Source organism: Nipponia nippon, unplaced genomic scaffold (assembly GCF_047370975.1).
Source record: "Nipponia nippon isolate SJK-2023a ecotype South Korea unplaced genomic scaffold, ASM4737097v1 scaffold_3, whole genome shotgun sequence".
NCBI lineage: Eukaryota > Metazoa > Chordata > Aves > Pelecaniformes > Threskiornithidae > Nipponia > Nipponia nippon.
In genome coordinates, this window is record NW_028262347.1 from 38,390,581 (window position 1) to 38,408,443 (window position 17,863).

The window sequence follows — 17,863 nt, forward strand, 5'->3', positions numbered from 1 at the left end:
CAGAGGTTAAAAATAGCATTTGTATGTGTGTGTGTGTGAGGTTAGTAAAAACAGAAATGAGAAAGACAGAAGTGAGGGTATATGCCGTTAGCATTTCTGAGCCACCTGGAGTGGGTCCCCAGCCGGGCAGGGGGGGGGTTGCCTTTCCTTTTCTTTGGACAAGCACCCTTTGTTTGGTGGGACCGGATCAGGGATGGAGAGCAGAGGGTTTATCCCGCCAGCCCCCTAGCTGCACCCCTTTTTTCTCCATGAGTGTGAAGCACAAGCTCATGTCCCACTTTGCAGGAATGGTCCACCATGGAGACGTACCCATAGAATCCTTAAAGAGAAGCCAAAGCAAGAAAAGCACTACCAGGGTGGTGGCACAGTGTCAGCAGGGTGTCCCCATGTGCAGGCATGCAGTCGCTTGTGCTCCCTGGGGCAGGAGAAGCAGATGCTTCTGCCTTGCCCTGCCTGCTTGTGGGGTGCCCTGGCACCCCGACCCTGCCCGCTGCACTCGGGGGTGGCCGGGACAGGCCCATGGCTCCACCAGCAGCAAACATCTTGATGTGGGAATAGCACAGAGGCCTCCAGGCAATAAATTTCCTGAAGGAAGATTACACTTTTTGGCAGCCCACTTTTTGATGTTGCACCTCCCCTGCGGCACTCTGCTTTCACTTACTGTGTGCAGAGTGTGATGTGGATTTTCATATAACGTTGGTGTGCTCGGTCTTGGAGTTGTGCAGCGCCAGATGCTGCCCATGGGCCCTCACATCTGGTGGAGGTATAGCAGCGAGGTCTGCAGGGGCTACTCTCCCGCAGATGTGCTCAAGCTCTCGCAGGGTGCGAAACCACTCTTAAGGACAAGATTGTCTTATGAGCCACTTCTTGATCCCATCTGTAATCCTCCAGCCCTCAGTACAGTGACTGCTCTGTTCGCTCATGGCTAAAATAATACTGGGGTAATATTGCTGTGCTTATTCCTGCCTTTAATGTGATGGCTGTCTGCGCATGTGATTGCATCCCAAAGAGTTTCTCTGATCTCAGGGGTCTGCAAATGTTTAAGTTAACAATGAAAATAAAATATTTTCCTTATCAAAAGTTTGCCTTTCTCATGAACTGCACTGGTGTGTCAGAGGGAGACATGGAAATCCTCACTTTCTCTGGTTTCTGTCTGGTCTTCACCCCACTCCTTCTGCCAGGCCCACTTTCCCCTTCTCTCCCCCTCCCCAGCTGCCTGTCCTCACTTCAGCCTCTCACCCCTACTCCAGCCTCATGCTTCCTTCTCAGGGAAGGAGGGAGGCATGAGGAAAAAGATGTCCTGACTCCTGCACTGAGCCATTCCTCGGTCAGCCTCCACCATACCACAACCGTGCCGGTCCTTCCACCCATGTACCACAGGTTTTCTCCAAACCTGTGGGCAGTAGGACTGCCAAACTTTGGCTACAGAGTAGGGGGTGGAGGGAAGGAGCAGCATCTGGATGCTGTCCTCCTCCATCACCACCCAGGACAGTGGTGCCAATTCTGCAGCAAATATCTTTATTCCTGGGAAGGTAAGAGAAAGTTAATGCTAAACTGTGGCTTTTCATTTGCCTTTTAAAGTCCACATTCTGAATGCCAAACCATTGTGCTCCACAGAAAAATGAGGACTTGTGTCCCCGCCCAGAAGAAGGCCTATTAGATGTGCTTAGATTTTTAGGCTCCAGCTCATGTGAGCAGTATGTAAGTCAGTGCATAACCACAGTGTCCTTCAGAAGAGGCAGAGTTACGCTGCTGTACAAACGGTAAGTGCATTCATTCATCCCATCATATAATAGACAGAACTAACAGATTGCTGTTGGCTTTCATCAACAGTGGGTAAAGGTGGTGTTGAGATGCAGGTCTATAATCTTTGACAAGAACTACAGCACTAGTGGGAGAGCAAATCACTTATACTGAGTGTGATTCATGAAAAGGGACCACTGCATAAAGGGTGGAATGATTTGCATCTCCCCTAAAGGGCTACCAGGTGTGTGAATTTTAATTTTGCAGATCAAATGCAGGGGGAAGTCATGGCGTTCTTTCTAGACTAAAGTCAGGAGCACATGGGGACAATCCACTGCACAGCATAGGGTGATGTTCCTTGGGAGCTGACGTGACACGGGTTTTCACTTCAGGTCCTGCAAGAAGAGCTTTCACTGATCTCACTCGCCTTGCTGGCCCATTGCTCCTAGGTTAAGGAAATCAGGAAGCAAAGGGCTGTCCTATGCACCTCATCTTTGATAACCATGCTTGCTCTTCTTTGCATTGGAAATGAGAAGAACGTTGTCTTTGATCATGTTCTGTCCTAACCTACTGCACCCTGGTTTGAGTGCTGCTTCTCTGTCCTGGCCCAGCACAAATGGAGAAGCTGCTTGTAGCAATAGAGAGGAGGTAAAAATGGCTGTGACCTGCCTACGCCTGATATTTTTCAGTGAAAAAATCCCCCAAGCTTGCCAAAACTTCCTCATCTACCATAGCAGCAATAATCCTCGCCCTCCAGGGCTCTTCACCATCCCACAGGTGCACTCACCTTCTCCTCCACTTGCCACAGTAGAAATGGACCTGCCCTGGTCAGACCTGCTCCTCAGGAGGTCAAAACGTAATTGTATTTGCACTCCTGAGAAGTTTCTTCCTGTGGTCTGTCAGCTCTGGGATCCTTAGGAAAGAAAGATCAATTTAGAATTTTAAATCATATACTAACTAAAACCTTTCCTAGGTTTTTTGTCTCAATAATATTTGAACAGAAAAATTTAACCAGGTACATCTCTTTAGCTCCACTCACAGAAATGCACACTCCACCAAAAAGACAAAAATAGACATTAAATTCCCCAACTTTTATCATAATTTTTCTTGTATCCAAAAGGCATAGCAAACAGGTGAGATTTGTATGCACTTTAAAGTTCAAGAGGTGGGTAAACATTTGGAAAGTGTCTACGTGAGGTAAAAGTTGAACTCCAGTTTTCCAAAGTGACTTAGGAGCCAAGTTCCTCTGATTTCCAGTGAAACTGGACTCAGAGATTTGAATACCCTTGAGATTAAGACTTAGGGTTCAGCTGTTCTTATGCATACCTCATATACATCATACCTCAATGATGGCATGTTGAGCCAGACCCTCTCCGCAGTAACCAGAGCAGCACTCATGTGTTTCATCTCCTGGTTCTGCTGGGTAGGTTGCAACCTCTTGCAGAGCAGCTGTAAGATATAGCTCAGGAGAGAAGACTCTGGAGAGCTTCTCCTTCTCCTTTCTCAGCTCCTTTACGATTCTGGGGAACCTCCATAATGGGGCAAAGCTTCTCTTTCAACTAGAGAATAGTATGTTGACATGGACCACCTCTGCGCAGACAAACTGAGGGGCTGGGTTTTGTCTCTCCCCCTCTAGCTCTTGGCCGTGTGCTAACATAGCAGCTTCCTTCCACCTTTCTCCCCAGTGGATATTTTATGTGAGATTTACTATCTCTTTTTAGTTATGCACTGAGGCTCCCTTTTCCTGAGGAATTTCTGAGGAAATTTGAGGTAATATTGGTGAATTCCCTTAACGCATTCTTCTCTTCCACATGGAAATTCTTGGTGTCTCAGGCAGGTCAAGGTTTCTGAGGTTTGCTTGCTTCTAATGATCTAGTTCTGGCTTTGTCAGAGAGCCCGAAGCTTCTTTCCCTCCCTTACAATGGCAAATAGCTAATCTTTGGGGAAATATCTATCATACTTTTTCGGTTCCTTGTGCTGTTGAGTTGGTTTAGTCTCTCTGGCGGTCAATACCAAAATCTTAGTCTTGCTGTTGAGTCCATCTAGATTGCAAGCATAGTGCTGCTACTCCTTTGCTGTCCCAGTGCCTTTCAAATCTTCACCAAATATCTCCTTTCTGCTGCAGGCTGCAGCAGTAGAGGAAATCTCTAACTGCTTCTGCTCATCCAAAGCTCTTGGAAGTCCATGAAAAGGCTGCTGTTGATTCCTTATGGGGTTGAAGCTTGGCCTTGAATGCCTGCATGTGCATGTCACCTGGTTACTGCAGGGAAAGCCAGATGAAAGTAAAAAATATGAAAGGTATGGAAACAACTCTTCAGTATCACAGAACAGTGAAGCTTCGGCATAGAGCCTTTTCCTCAGGAAAGCAAAATACTTCACAGGGTGGCAGCAAAATGCATGTGGGTGCATTGCTGTGTCCTTTTTGGGAAGCACAGTCATGGCAACAGCCCATTTGCAAACAGAACTCTTATGGCCAGGCAGGAAAAACAGAGCCAGAGAGCCTCATTTGGTGGAAACTGCCATTGCTCCACTGATGCCACCAAAGCTCTGTTGGTTTACACCACCTGAGAAAGACCAGGTAGGTCCTGGAGAAATTGCATAGATGCCTTCTAAAGGCCGAGGACCATGTCTTCTTGGGGTTTGGTACATATCTGGAATTTCCCTAAATTCCACTCACATGAAACAAATAACTCAGAGCTCATTATTTCTTTAATCAGACACTAAAGTCCTGTTTATTTAAAGCTCTGCAGAGATAATCGGAACTAATCGTCACATGTAATACAAATAAAGGCATTCCTCTCTTAATAGTAGGAGCAGATCTAAGCCAGTTGTTCTCCAACTGAACTCAGCTGGACTAAGATGAGTTTTCTGTACTGGTAATGATTGTTATTCTGTCACTAAACGGATAATGGGAGGAGATACTCTGTTTTACAAGGCAATAATTGGGTTTGCAAGGGAATAAACCATGAGGGAGAGGTCTGAGTCATTTTTCTCAGTGAGGGGAGTGGATTATTCCTGATGAAGATGAGGCATTCTTTCTGTTCTACAAGAAGGGAAACAAAAACATTTATATTATCAATAAAAACTAGAGTCACTCCTTCCAATCACGCTCCACCCTTAGATGCATCTCTCTTGGCTTAACCTGTACACGTTTCCATTCTTTAACAAAAATGAGGAATCACTCCAGCAGCAATCCCAGTTCCATCCCCTCCACATGGCTGATTTAGCCAAATGTTGCATGGAATAAACATGATCTTTCCTTTGTGCTCGTAGCTGTCTAAAGCCAAGCTGAGCTATCAGCTTCAGCGCTGAGTGACCAGAGCACCCGTGACAGCCAGGAGAGCACCGAGTTGTTCAGGACTCGAGTTGACACTCAAAACTGGTGAAAAGCATTACAGCTATTGGGGAGGCAAGGAGAAGGTTAGATCAAATGGAACCAGCATTTGTATAAATAAACATGGGAAAAACCTGACTGATTTGTTGCTTCAGAGGTACAGAGAGGAAAAGCTCTCTTTACTGAAGTAAACCTAGAAAGAGAAATTCAAACACCTGCAGGGAATGCTGCCCTCTTCACAAATACTGCCATTGCTCACAATGCTGCAGTATCATCACTGAAGTGGTAGCATTCAGGTGTAGCACTAGAAAAGTGGAATATATATTTCTTAATAAGTGGAAAGGTTTCCTGGCTCAGATCTGGATCAAAGGCAGAAAGAGCTTCAGTGTATAATCTTAGTCTTTGTGCTGATAACCCTGGGAGCCTGACTCCCCAATGCTTCATGTATGAATCATAAGCAGGGCATGGGGAATATTGCTGTTGTCACTCAATGGAGCTAAAAGTACCTCTGCTGACTTAAAAGACATAAAATATCTCAAGAGATTCAATACCTCAAAAGTAAAGACAGAGATACAGAGAATATAGAAAACTGCAAAATAAAAAGCTGACGCAAACCTTTATAAGGAAAGGCAAACCTTTCATTGAAGAATTTATTTTGGTAGAATCAAATAATCATACCATTACCTGCAACATCTGCAAATGGCTGCAAGTACAGGAGACCTGCTGCCAGTGTGGTTCAGGTAATGCATGGGCAATGGGGACGGTGGAGAAATAATTTCCTGTCTCTGCTGGATCTGTGGAACATGATCTGTATCACACTTCAGTACATATATTATCACAGCTCTGTTCTTTTATGTAGATTGTAGTTGATGCCATGCACTTAGTTTTCACATGCTGAACTACATATTTGTCAAAGAGCCCTGAAGGAAATATAGAGTAAATCAGCATCTTAATTAGCTCAAGGTTTGCAATGGAAAGGGGGAAAACCTATGCACATGTCATCAGTACGTCTTTTACCAGCTTCATGGAGATCCCCTCCAGAGCCAACAACTGGAAGGAGGAGACACCGATGGGGTACTTCATTCATTGTGCCTGATAACTATCAAATGAAAGGGAGGCTTTCCTCCATCCTCAGCACAAGTTTGGTCCGGGAAGGTGATTTCTTTAGCTCAGGTGGGCACCATGGGAATCAAATTGTTCTCCTGGTTAGTTACTGGAAAGCAGTTTCTCCTCCTTATTGGAAACCAGTTGCAGTGAAACACAAGAAATATTATTTGTAAAGATATGTTATATGACTGAGAGCATGTCTTTCTTTACACTTGTGACACAAGCCGACCATTAATTTCATGTCAGCATAGCCTCAAGCATTCCTGCTTTGTTATTCTCTTTCTAGTACATTTGCATACAGGAAAGGGAAGATAAATTGGAGGGAAGATGAAAGGCAGACTAAATGGTTGTTATTGTAAATGCATTCTGTATCTGAGACAACTCAGCTACAGAAATGACCGTAATGCCAGTAAACATTATTTTACAGCTATAAAAAGCTGCTGTGCTTTTTTTCAAAAGAACCTGCATGCATATTCCAAAATTACAAAGCAGCACCCCTACATTTCAGAGGCTGTAATTTAATGTATTCATTTATTCTTTAAATCTCTACAATATAAAAGTGGCAAAAGACACCTACCCAAACACTGTAGGCCTAGTATTCAGTTGAACAAATGTTAACTTTTATATTACCAATCCACAACTGAGCTTGTCAAGTGGATTCCCTTTATGGTCAACAAAGTGAAAGAGACACTTCCACAATATAATTTATCTCATCCTAAAGCACATATGTAACATATGTCAAATAACTCATACTCTACCCATTTCTTTCCACTGACTGTAAAATGGATCTGAAGCTATGTCTACATCAGACATCATGGGAGCAGTAAGAGCAGCTCTGCAGTGCAAAGCAGCTGGTACAAAGGACCTGACATCCACATTTGGAGCTTTTCTTTTGGACTAGCTCTAGTCTGCTCCTGTGGACTGAATGCCCATTAGCAGTTGGAGCATATTCGATGCTCCTCTGGAAATCATTTCCTGGCCTAACTTTCATCCAAAAGGAATCCAGTGTGCACACTCTGAGAGGACTCCACAATGCAAACAAAGTGCGAAAAATGGTGGCAATGAGGAGATTCACTTCAAAAGTACTATCCAAATCCAGCTTGAAACACTGATGCAGCTGCACCCTCAAGTACTTACTAGTTAGTCCAGCAGTCAGCAAAACAGACATTTACAATTAGGTGACATGAGTTTCATCCTACTTGTCTCTGACACGTTATAAAATACCTCAATAACCTCTTCATAGAAAAGTGATCAACCAGCAAACCAGTCTCCCTGTATAAATTTCACCTCCAGGACCAAGAGCCTCTTCCGTAGTTTTTCTGAAAAGCAGAACCTGACAATATCGTCTGAAAGGCAGTGCCCCTGCAATATTTTGTTTTGGAGGGAGAGAGTCCTGAAGCAGCTCTCCTTTGCTTCATATAGATCAATGTTCAATCAGCCTGAACCCCCTGATCCCAGAAATGCAAAGGGAATAGTAGCAATGTGTGCCTTCATAAAGACCAGTAAATACATCTCGCACATCTAGAGGATTACCTAAAGCTCAGATTTTCATACGCAATGTGCACTACTGCACATACATGGGGTTTACCTATCTGGTGGGCTCAAAGGACCTGAAAGCAAAAAGAAGGGTTTCCCAACTAGGCATGGACGTTCTGTGATATCAGCGAGGCTAACACTACATACAGAGGAAAGAGACTCCATTTACAATTCAGTTCCTATGTACATTTTTGGAAGCATGGCTCCTTTTATGTCTAGCCCTTTTGTCCATTCTCCATATATTTACATCTCCAATTTAACACTACTGCAGAACTGCCTATGGCATACGTGTGGAACAGCACAATGCACAGATGGCTGTGCTTTTTTACCTTTAATGGGACACAAGCAGCAAGTAAGCTATATAGGCTGTTCATGCCATTATATATTGCCTATGCTATATACGTATGTATGGAGTATACCATCACCTCACCACCCAGCAACAGCCTGGCACACAATTACTGCCTGATTCTTACTGCATCTTCATAGGAAGCCTTTCTATAAAGACCTTTTTCCTACTATGCTTTGCTCATGCTGTTGCAAAGCTGGCCCTTAAAATTTGACACAGATGTGCAGCTGTAGTCCTAAAGTGACCATTTTGGTTTTGGCTGCTGCCATTTCTCCCTCTTTTCCAACCAGCTGGTAAGTACACTTAATATGTGCTATGTTTCTCCTAGCTCTTTCCCTTTGTTATTTCTTAGGAGTCAGCACTTTTGTAGAGAGGCAATGTGTCTGCATCCTTTGCATAGTGTACCAGTGGGTCACCACCCAAGGAACGACAGATATCTTCTTCATGAGAGGGGTCTGTGCAGATTGCACTGAGAGAGCTTGTGCTTCCAAGGTGCTCTCAGCTGCCTGAACCACCACAGCTGCTCTGGCATAAGGGAATTAGCCGTTTAGAGAATACAGTCAGCTGCTTTGCTTTCTGGCCAACTAGAAGTGGGTAGATATACCTCTAACTTGGAGTATCTTCAACACTTCTCCAAATATTTTGCAGGAAGCTGTTTATTGGCGAGACATGAGACAGCTGCAGATGCACACTGTGCAGGGGTGCAGTGCAGGCGATGCTCCTGCCTGCCGAGGTGACTCCCGGCAGGCACCTCTTTGCCTTTTTAATCTCTCTTCCTTTAAATGCCAGTCCTGAGGGTAGCCTGGTTTTCAGAAACGCAGGAAGTTTTTCAGGAGCACAGCCTCCCATAGCACAAAGGCTCCCTGTTGCTTCAACATGAGGAGGACTTGTGAGGAAATGGGACGTGAGGGGACCTCAGCAAATTTTCTTTCCTTCAGGGCCTCCGCTTGCAGTTTTTTTCCAGTGTCAAGGTACTCCCTGTCTCTCTTGGCCACGCTCTGGAGAAATACTGACCACCTGCTATTTCCATTAACTTCAGAGGGAGTTGCAGGTACTCAACACCTCTCAGCGGTGACTCATGGACATCCATGGGTGCTGCAGGCACTTAGCACCTCACAGCTGGTGCGTAGGGGACCAGGCCCTGGTAGAGGCTCCGGGAAAGTCTGTGACAAGCTGTAGGACACATGTACTTCTGTGAAAGAAACTAAAATTGGGCTTTTCCAAAAAATACATGTGCAACTGAGTCTCCAGGGATGCTGAAGTATTAAGGAGCTTGTAGTACTTTCTTGAAATTCACACCATTCTGTTGACGTAAAAAAGGTCTCCTGCGTACGAATTTTAAGAGACCTGACTGTGCTCTTCAGAAGGAGAAAACACACAATGCCATAAGTAAACATATAAATCAGTTAGAGAACCTAGAGATTAAGGATTAGGTTCATAAAGCTTTATGTCCCATATATGGAAAGTGCCAAAAGTTCCTCTTAATGACTTTGGAAAAGGTATACGCTTTTTCTGTAGCCCTAGCTCTCTTTCCCCTTGTTAGCAAATGGTTTCATTCTACACTTGAAAAACTCACAAGCCAAAAAAAGGGGGAAAAAAAGGTGAGTGGAATTTAACCAAAAAAATAATAAAAGTCATTCGTGGTTCAAGTGCTCAGCCTAAGCTATATTTATTCAGTTGACATTTTTTCCAAAAAGAGCAATGCGTAAATTAATGTGCACATGGGCAGGTCTGAATTATACCCTGGCCATTTATAGTATGCAAGGTTTTATGTGACTTTTTACTCTCTTGTTCAATAAAACAATAAGTAGTTATGCAGCAGCCAGAGGAGCCAGTGATTCATTTACTTCCATGGGATGCCAAGAACCTTCTTAAGGAAATACACTCACCAATATGTAATGAAAACCTTTTGTACTTTCTGTGGTGCTTCAAGGATTAATAGAATTTCCAAAGGCAAGAGATGAATGAGATACAGTAGCAAGCACCGCAGAGGCCAGGTTTGGCCCAGAGGTGACCGCATGCAACTCAGCCTTCTCTGAAGCTTCACAGCAAGTGTGCTTTGGTCACACTGTGGTAAATACAATCAAATGCCACTTGCTGACAGATGATTCATCCTGCACAGGCTGTTCGATTCCACTCCTTCAGCTGATTTTGTTAATGTTGTAGGAACTGTAAAATAAAAGCCTGCAAATCAACTCTGATATGTTTAATAAAGTGTGCTCTGCATACTTGTCTTCCTTTCTGACAGACACAAAGTTTCTCGTTGCGTAGTTTTAGTGAGTGGAGAAGAGGTAGTTGTACTCTGGGCTGAAATCAAGTGCACCTCTAGGCCACTAAATATTAAGTTTTTCTTGATCTGCAAAGGAAACAAGGGATCAGCCTCAGGAGAACAAGCAGACTGGTGAGAATTGCTTGAGAGGAAGCGCTAGAGAGCTGTGCCGCTGGATAAATCCACGCTGAATGCACTTGCAGGGTAGCGCACCCATCCCAACAGCAGCATATGAGAAACAGAAACATTACAAAGAAATGCAACATAAGCCACGGAACAGCAAACATCCCAAGAAAGACTAAACAGACTGAGAGTCTTCAACTAGAAAAAGATGCAGCTGAAGGGAGATATGACAGGCCAAAAAAAAAAAACAACCACAGGGGATGGGAAATGATTATTTGCTTCTCCCCACAAACAAAAACCAGGAGGCCTTCAATGAACTGACTGGACAGAACAAGATTTAAACCAAATAAATCTCTTCACACAATTGTGTAGTTTGCTGCCACAAGGATGTTGTGGTGACTGAACATATACATAGGTTAAAAACAGGATTAGAACAAATCCTTGGAAGTCTATTGATGGCTACTCCACAATGAATGTCCAGACGGACATTCAAGGTCATGTTGGACAGGGCTCTGAGCAACCTGATCTAGTTGAAGATGTCCCTGCTCATTGCAGGGGGATTGGACTAGATGGCCTTTAAAGGTCCCTTCCAACCCAAACCATTCTATGATTCTATGAAACCTGCAGATAGAGATGTCCCTCAGCCACTGCCTGGAACTGCAGAGGTTTCATTTCTTATGATGCCATGAAGTGCCCTTTGCTGGCCATTGCCAGGTAGAGATGTTCAGCAGTGTGATGCACTGCAGCAGTTCTCCTACTCTTAAGCAACAAATGCAGGGCAGGGGTGGAAGAATTGTCATGGCTGAATATTATGACTTTTCTTTAGATTATAGCAGCAGTGTAATAACTGATACTAGTCAGACACTGAAATCTTCATAATTCAATAAAGAATTCATTTCAAATCATGGAAACCCCTAGCTATTCTTCTGCATAGATACCAAAATACGGTCTAGTAAATAGTGTGGACTTTTGGACATTGCCAAAGTATTTTCTCTGATTAATCACAGCTCTTGGCTGCAGCTGAGCACACTGAGGGAAGGGTGTATTGAAGAAACTTGCTGGCATTAGCATTATACCAAAAAAAAATCTGAAATGTGTTTATTTAGGGAGGCTGAAGGGAAGATGAGAATGGATCAGTGTAAAGATACAATCTGCTCACCCTGAAGAGCAAGAAAAGCAAACAGATTATTGCTCATGGTAATCAGGAGTCAAAAGGGTCTCTACCCACTTACCCTCTTGTGTGCATATATGGGCAACACTCATTTGTACCTGATGTGGCTTGTCCGAGATCACAAAGGTACTGGGGTATGAAAGCCAGAGCTGAGGGGTTCCTGGCCCCTAGTCCTGCATGCAGGACAGGATGACTTTCCAGTCTCCTACTTGCTTTCTTTCCTTTAGAAGTGCGCATTCCTAGTGGAATGAACCAAGACTTAGGAATTCTTTAATATTTTTGGACTCCACACATTTCCAAATGGACTTGGAAAAATAAAGCAGCCTTCAGGTGACAAATCAAAGATTAACTTAGGTAAGAAACCAAAACCAGTCACCTCCGATCATACATGCAAACAGTAACTTATCACACATTAAATTCTAGATGTCAGAAAGTAACCGTCGCAATCCAAGCGTGCTGCAACTCCCTTGGAGATCTGAGTAATAAATCTATATCTTTTGCAAGAGATGAAGCATTATCATGCCCCAGAGACTGACTGGCTCTGCTCTCATGAAAGTCAAACAGGGAGCCAGTGACCCTGGAAAAAGTCTTGTACTGGTCATTAACAAACAGCCAGTAACATACCTGTAAGACTTGTTTAATGCTTACTGATAAATGCTAATATATATGGCTAGCAAATTCTCTGAAAGGAATCCAGACCCTGAATGGACTGTTTCCTGTAGAGACAGTCTGACTGGGATTTTCATTCATAGACCTTTGAGGTTATGCCAGTATGTCTGACAGTGCTATACACACCAGAGCTTCATTCTTCCCTCTCCTGCACCGTGTATATCAGAAGTAACTTCCAGACACAAAGAATTCTCACCAAGGAAGTGTTGATACGTTGGTATGAAAAAAAGTTTTTTGTCAAAATTGTCTTTTTTTTTGCTCAGAGTTTTCACCTGTTTCATATTATTTTTAATGGAAAATGCATTTGTTTAAAAATGTTTCTGATTTTCATGCTTATGGTAAAATATTTTGAAATTAGAATTTTGTCTATAAGTCAAAAAATTAAAGAAAAATCTGTTCAAGAAACTGAGCAATGTTCAGGATTCTTTCTTAAACTTTTGGCAAGGAATCTTGAAATCAGCAAAAATATTAGATTATTTTCTTGTTGTTTCAATTGACTTTTCAAATTCTCTCATCAAGTCTGTAAGCTTGCTGAAGTCAAAAGAAGTTTTAATGTTATTATACAAATAGCATCGCAGTTTACCCACATATTTTTGGATTTGCACACGACTCGCCTCTCACGTCACAACATCATAGAAGTCCCTATTGTGCCCATTGGTGATTTAGCAGTCTCACAGAGGATGGGAGAGGGAGGTGGACTCACAGCATTAGAAGTTGCTGGCCTTCAAGGCAAACAGTGTTGGCCTTTTTTTTGTGATGGGGGATAGACCAAAACTAATGGTTTTACCTTTGAAACGATTGCGAGACCCACTGGACAAATCTTCAGATGATCCCAGGGAGCTGGTGGCATTGGTGTTGGAGTGTAGTCCTTAAGGGATTTCAGCATAACTTAGATTCTCTACGTGGCAACTGGTGTCCTGTGGATTTAATGCAAGCTTTATATCCATGTTATCTGAGACCATTTGTGGGGCTGCCCATCAGGCTTTGACCCATGGTAGGGAGGGAGATCTTCCCTGAAATGCCACTTCATTCACGACAAGGCAAATATTCTTCCTTGCTCTTAATCCTGTGGTCAAGGTCTTTCAGTATGGCCTTATAGCATAACAGATCCATCTTATTTCAGTAACTTTCATACTAGTGCGAGTCACAGAACTGAATAATTCAGACTGGAAGGGACCTCAGCAGGTCACCTAGTCCAACCTCCCGCTCCAACCTGGGTCAACACTGAATTGAGACCTGGTTGCTCAGGGCTTTGTCCCATGAGGTCTTGAAAATCTACAGAGATTTCACAGCTTCTCTGGACAATTTCTTCCAGTGCTTGACTCTACTGACAAATGGATGTAACATTCATCTAGCCAGGAAAATGGCTCATCAATAACCGTGATCCGTTCCTAAGGGAAACTTGATTTGTGAACTCTATACCATACCCTGTTGCCTCTCAGTTTCTGGGAAGCCATTGGCGTTTAAGGGGGATGTGGAGCATTTGGATTACAGCCTGGAGAGGAAATGGCTGAAGACCATCTTGGAATGTGATCATTTGTTGGACTTTGCATGTATCTGGAGGGGACATGACTGAAGCTGGGACATAAAAGTGGCCGTAGCATTACGTGGTGTATCACCTTCTACAGCTACCTTCTATAAAGTGCTATGAATACTTTGTTAATGTTCATTTTGGAAAAGGTCAATTGGCTTTTAGCAAGTTTTCTCTTTTCTTTTGACTAGGAGCTTGGAGTTTCCATGGGCTTTTGCTATGTGTTTGGGTTCAGGTCAGCTTCTGGTGGGGCCAGCTCTGACATTCTCATACCCTGAGAACAATCATCTGTAATTCTCTCCTCTCCATCACAGTTACTTGAGGCAAGTGCAAAGGTACAGTCATTATTAACACATTATTTACTGAAGGTAAAACACCAGCTATTTTAAAACACATGGACATTTCACCCAGTCCTCAAGAAATCACCTCTTCTTGTGGAGTATTTGCCAGCTGCAGCCCAGCTTAAAGCTCCTTTTTTCAAGAAAGGTAGTGATTCTTCCATCTGAAGGGATGTTGGTTCAGATGCTGTTCCGTCATTTGGTCTTTCTTTGGAGTCAGTATCATGCATGAGAAGCTGTAAATTGTTTCCTGCTTATGTAAGATCAAAATCTCCAAGCTACTTTGCTTGTGTTGGACCTCTTGGCAGCTCGTGATATATCTGATCATGGATGGTTGCTTCAGCAGCCAAGGATATTGCTGTTTTAATTGAAGTTTCTCTCTGGTTGTTCCTGTCCTTTCAGAGTACTGGAATACACTCCTGGTGATGGCTGCTTGGACTCATCACTGAGGACTCTGAAATATGGGTGAGCTTTGCTGTCTGTGTTCTTTAAAGTATAGCCAGCTGGGGAGATCATTATAAAATATAAGGTAGAGTATATTGACAATACTCGTCTTGTATTTCATGTGGACACTGCAAGTTCAGTCTAAGCTATGGAGGAATGTCTGAATGTTATTGCCTTTTGGCTGCATTAGGGGTGTCTTGTCCTCAGCTTTAGAAAGACAGAAATATTGTTGCTGGATATACTGTCTTCTTGGCTAGAAGGGACTTATCTGGAGACTGTGAATCAGGTTAATAGTACTGGCATCATTTTTAATATCTCCTTGCACCTGGAAAGCCTTGTGCTGGCTATGGAGTTAAAACGTGATTTCCAGCTATGTGCTTTGCATAAGTAATTCCCCCATTTATCTCACAACAGCCTGGAGAAACATGACCCCAGAAGCTGGCTTATAATTTATTTACAGTTCTCATGGTCTCCCTGTCCTGTGACAATATTCAGTCTAATAGTGTCTTTTTTATATTGGGTACCTTTTAAGACACAGTGAAGGTTATGTGAGCTTTAATGCTGTGTAAATCTCCAGCCTAAAAGTAGCCTGGTTATATTCAGGCTTGTGAATCAATTTGTCCACCATTTAGTAGGTTTTGCAGTCACAAGCACTTTGGCATATCAGTAACCTTCCAAGAGCCCAATAGCGTGTGATTTCCTCTTTCTGAAATTGTTTTTTCTTCCCCTCACATCAAGAAAGGCTTAAAATGTAGGGTTTTTTCTTTCTCAGTGATGAAATTGTTATGACCACTGTTGCTATTTAATCATTTATTTCTATTGTTTTTATTTATACATCTGCTTTGGCATTTTTTTGAGATTGGAGTGTCCTTTCATTACAACAAAATTGGTGTGGGAACCGTTACTGAGTGCCCTCCTGGGTTTTGGAGGGGATACGTTTGCAGCACTTTTTAATACTGTTACTTCAGTGCTGTATTTGTTTAACATTCACTCCTAAGTATTAAGTCTGGCTTTGTCTTGCACCTATTCGAGGGGGAAGGGGCTCTATATACTTCGGTGATTTCTCAGGGTATACTTATTCTTGCCTGACTGAACACATCTTTAAAGACCTGTTCATACAGTTGCTCTCGTGACTTTTACTGTAATGGTATTATTGCACCTTCTTTTCTCCCTTTCATGGAACTTTTTTTCTGGAGTGTTTTTTTTTAAATCATTCACTAACACCTGCGTCATCTCCTGACAAGAGACACATGCCCATTGTCACCTCTTCTCCAGCCTGAGCAAAGTCTACCTGCTTTTTCCCTGTAGGTCATGGCCCCCGACCTTTTTATCAATTGTGTTGCTGGATTTTAGTCTGCCCTGGTTTATCACTAGCTCTTCTGAACCAAGGGGCCCAGAACAAAACAGACTACATGAGTTATGCTCTTAGAGTCAGTGGGACTGCTGGTGTGACTAAGTGCTCACCAACATGAGCCAGGGTCTCATGCCTGAGTCCGGAGCTGTGAAAAGGGGAATGCTTTATGTCACTGATTTACTCAGGTTCCCTCGGAACGTGTCCAAAAATAGCAATTTGCTTTTTTGCACAAAGCATCCTGTCATGCAGTTGTGATTAATTTATATACCATCACTGCCTGGTCTCTTCGTTACTGCCTTCTAGCTGGGGTTCTCTCATCGGGTACAGTATTTCTGCCAGTATTATTTCCCCTAGCCTCATGTCAACCAGAGTAATAACTACAAATAAGTGATATTGCCCATATTGGCAATCCTGAAAGAAAACTCGGCTTTTGTTTTCCCTCAGAACCCTTCTCCGCATGTGGAGGTCAGCTTTATATGCTCAAACACGTTTTATGGGGAGGGCAGGGGAGCATAGCACAGAGCGGAGGCAGCAGGGGAATTGTTCCCAGGTACTTGGCAAGTTGCACATCAACCCCTCTGCTGAGAATTACCCCCTTCACCACCAGTGTTTCACTCAGGTTCTGCCGTGATAACACACAGGCTTACTACCTGCAAAAGTCACTGATGACATTGGGCCGAACCAACGTCCTGGGAAGGAGCAGTGGTAGTTTTGTTGGTGACTTGAATGCAAATGGGAGCAAGCCTTCCTCTACACAAATCGTTTTCTTCTCCAAGTGCCATATTCTCCCTATGCTATTTTCCTCTAAATATAATAAAAGGCTCCCTGTCGCTACGAGTAGCACCAGTCTGAATGGAAAGTGCTGCTAGTCTTGTTTATTTTGGCTACATCAGTTGCGCTCCATTGTATTACTACTCTCCACGACTTGTGTATGTATTATTCCTTGACTCATTACGTGTAAGCACCAGGGGAGATGCAGAGGCCAGATGTGATCCACAGGTGTCCACGATTCCTCCAGTGGCTCCCCTCTGCTCCACTGACAACCCGTGGAGCCGGCTCAGGAAAGCCACCCCGGCCCCTCGGGCTGCCACCATCCCTCCCCACCGGCCACGGGGCAGTTGCGCGCCATGTATGCAGATCAGAAGTGGCCGTCAGACATCTGGTGGGTGGCCAACGCCGTGCTTGGTTGAGCAATATTTGGGAGCTCTTGTATGTTGTTTATTGCAATTACTGCTGGGCAAGCCCTGCAGAGTTTGGTTTGTTTGAGCTACTACAATCAAAGCTGCAGGGTTCAGTTTTCAGAGGTTAGCGCTTGAGCAACCTCTATATATTTACTTGGAGGTTCAAGATCTATTAAAAGGAACCATTCTGCTCTTTTGTCTCCTGTAAGCTGTATCACATTTGGCAGGAATGAAAGTACAATGGTTTCTTTGTATGTAATATATTGCCTAAAAAAAGGTATGTGATTGGAATGAGAGAGGTGCTGGCTGCAGTTACTGCCCGACTGGAGAGGGATGTATTTTCTCTGATGTAGAACAATTGTGCAAGCTGAAGAAATGGTACAAATCAATTGACTTATTGCACATGAAAGTAAAGTTTGTACTCACAACTCTTTACTCATGTGACAGATAACATCCTGGTAAAAAGAAAGAGCTTTACAAATCCAGTGCACATGCCATTATCTATTGTGGCTTTCTTTTTATCTTTATTTTTTCCCCCCACATTTCTTATTTTATTCTGGATAGTGAAAATCAAAATCAGCTTCACTTTTTACAAATAGCCTTGTGAAAGGAGCTAGTGCTTGGGGCTCACAAGACCATACCCATTTGTTTCCAAATATTTTTTTTCAATTCACCTGTAAAACCAAGAAACAGTTGATTGTAAAAGTTTAAAACATC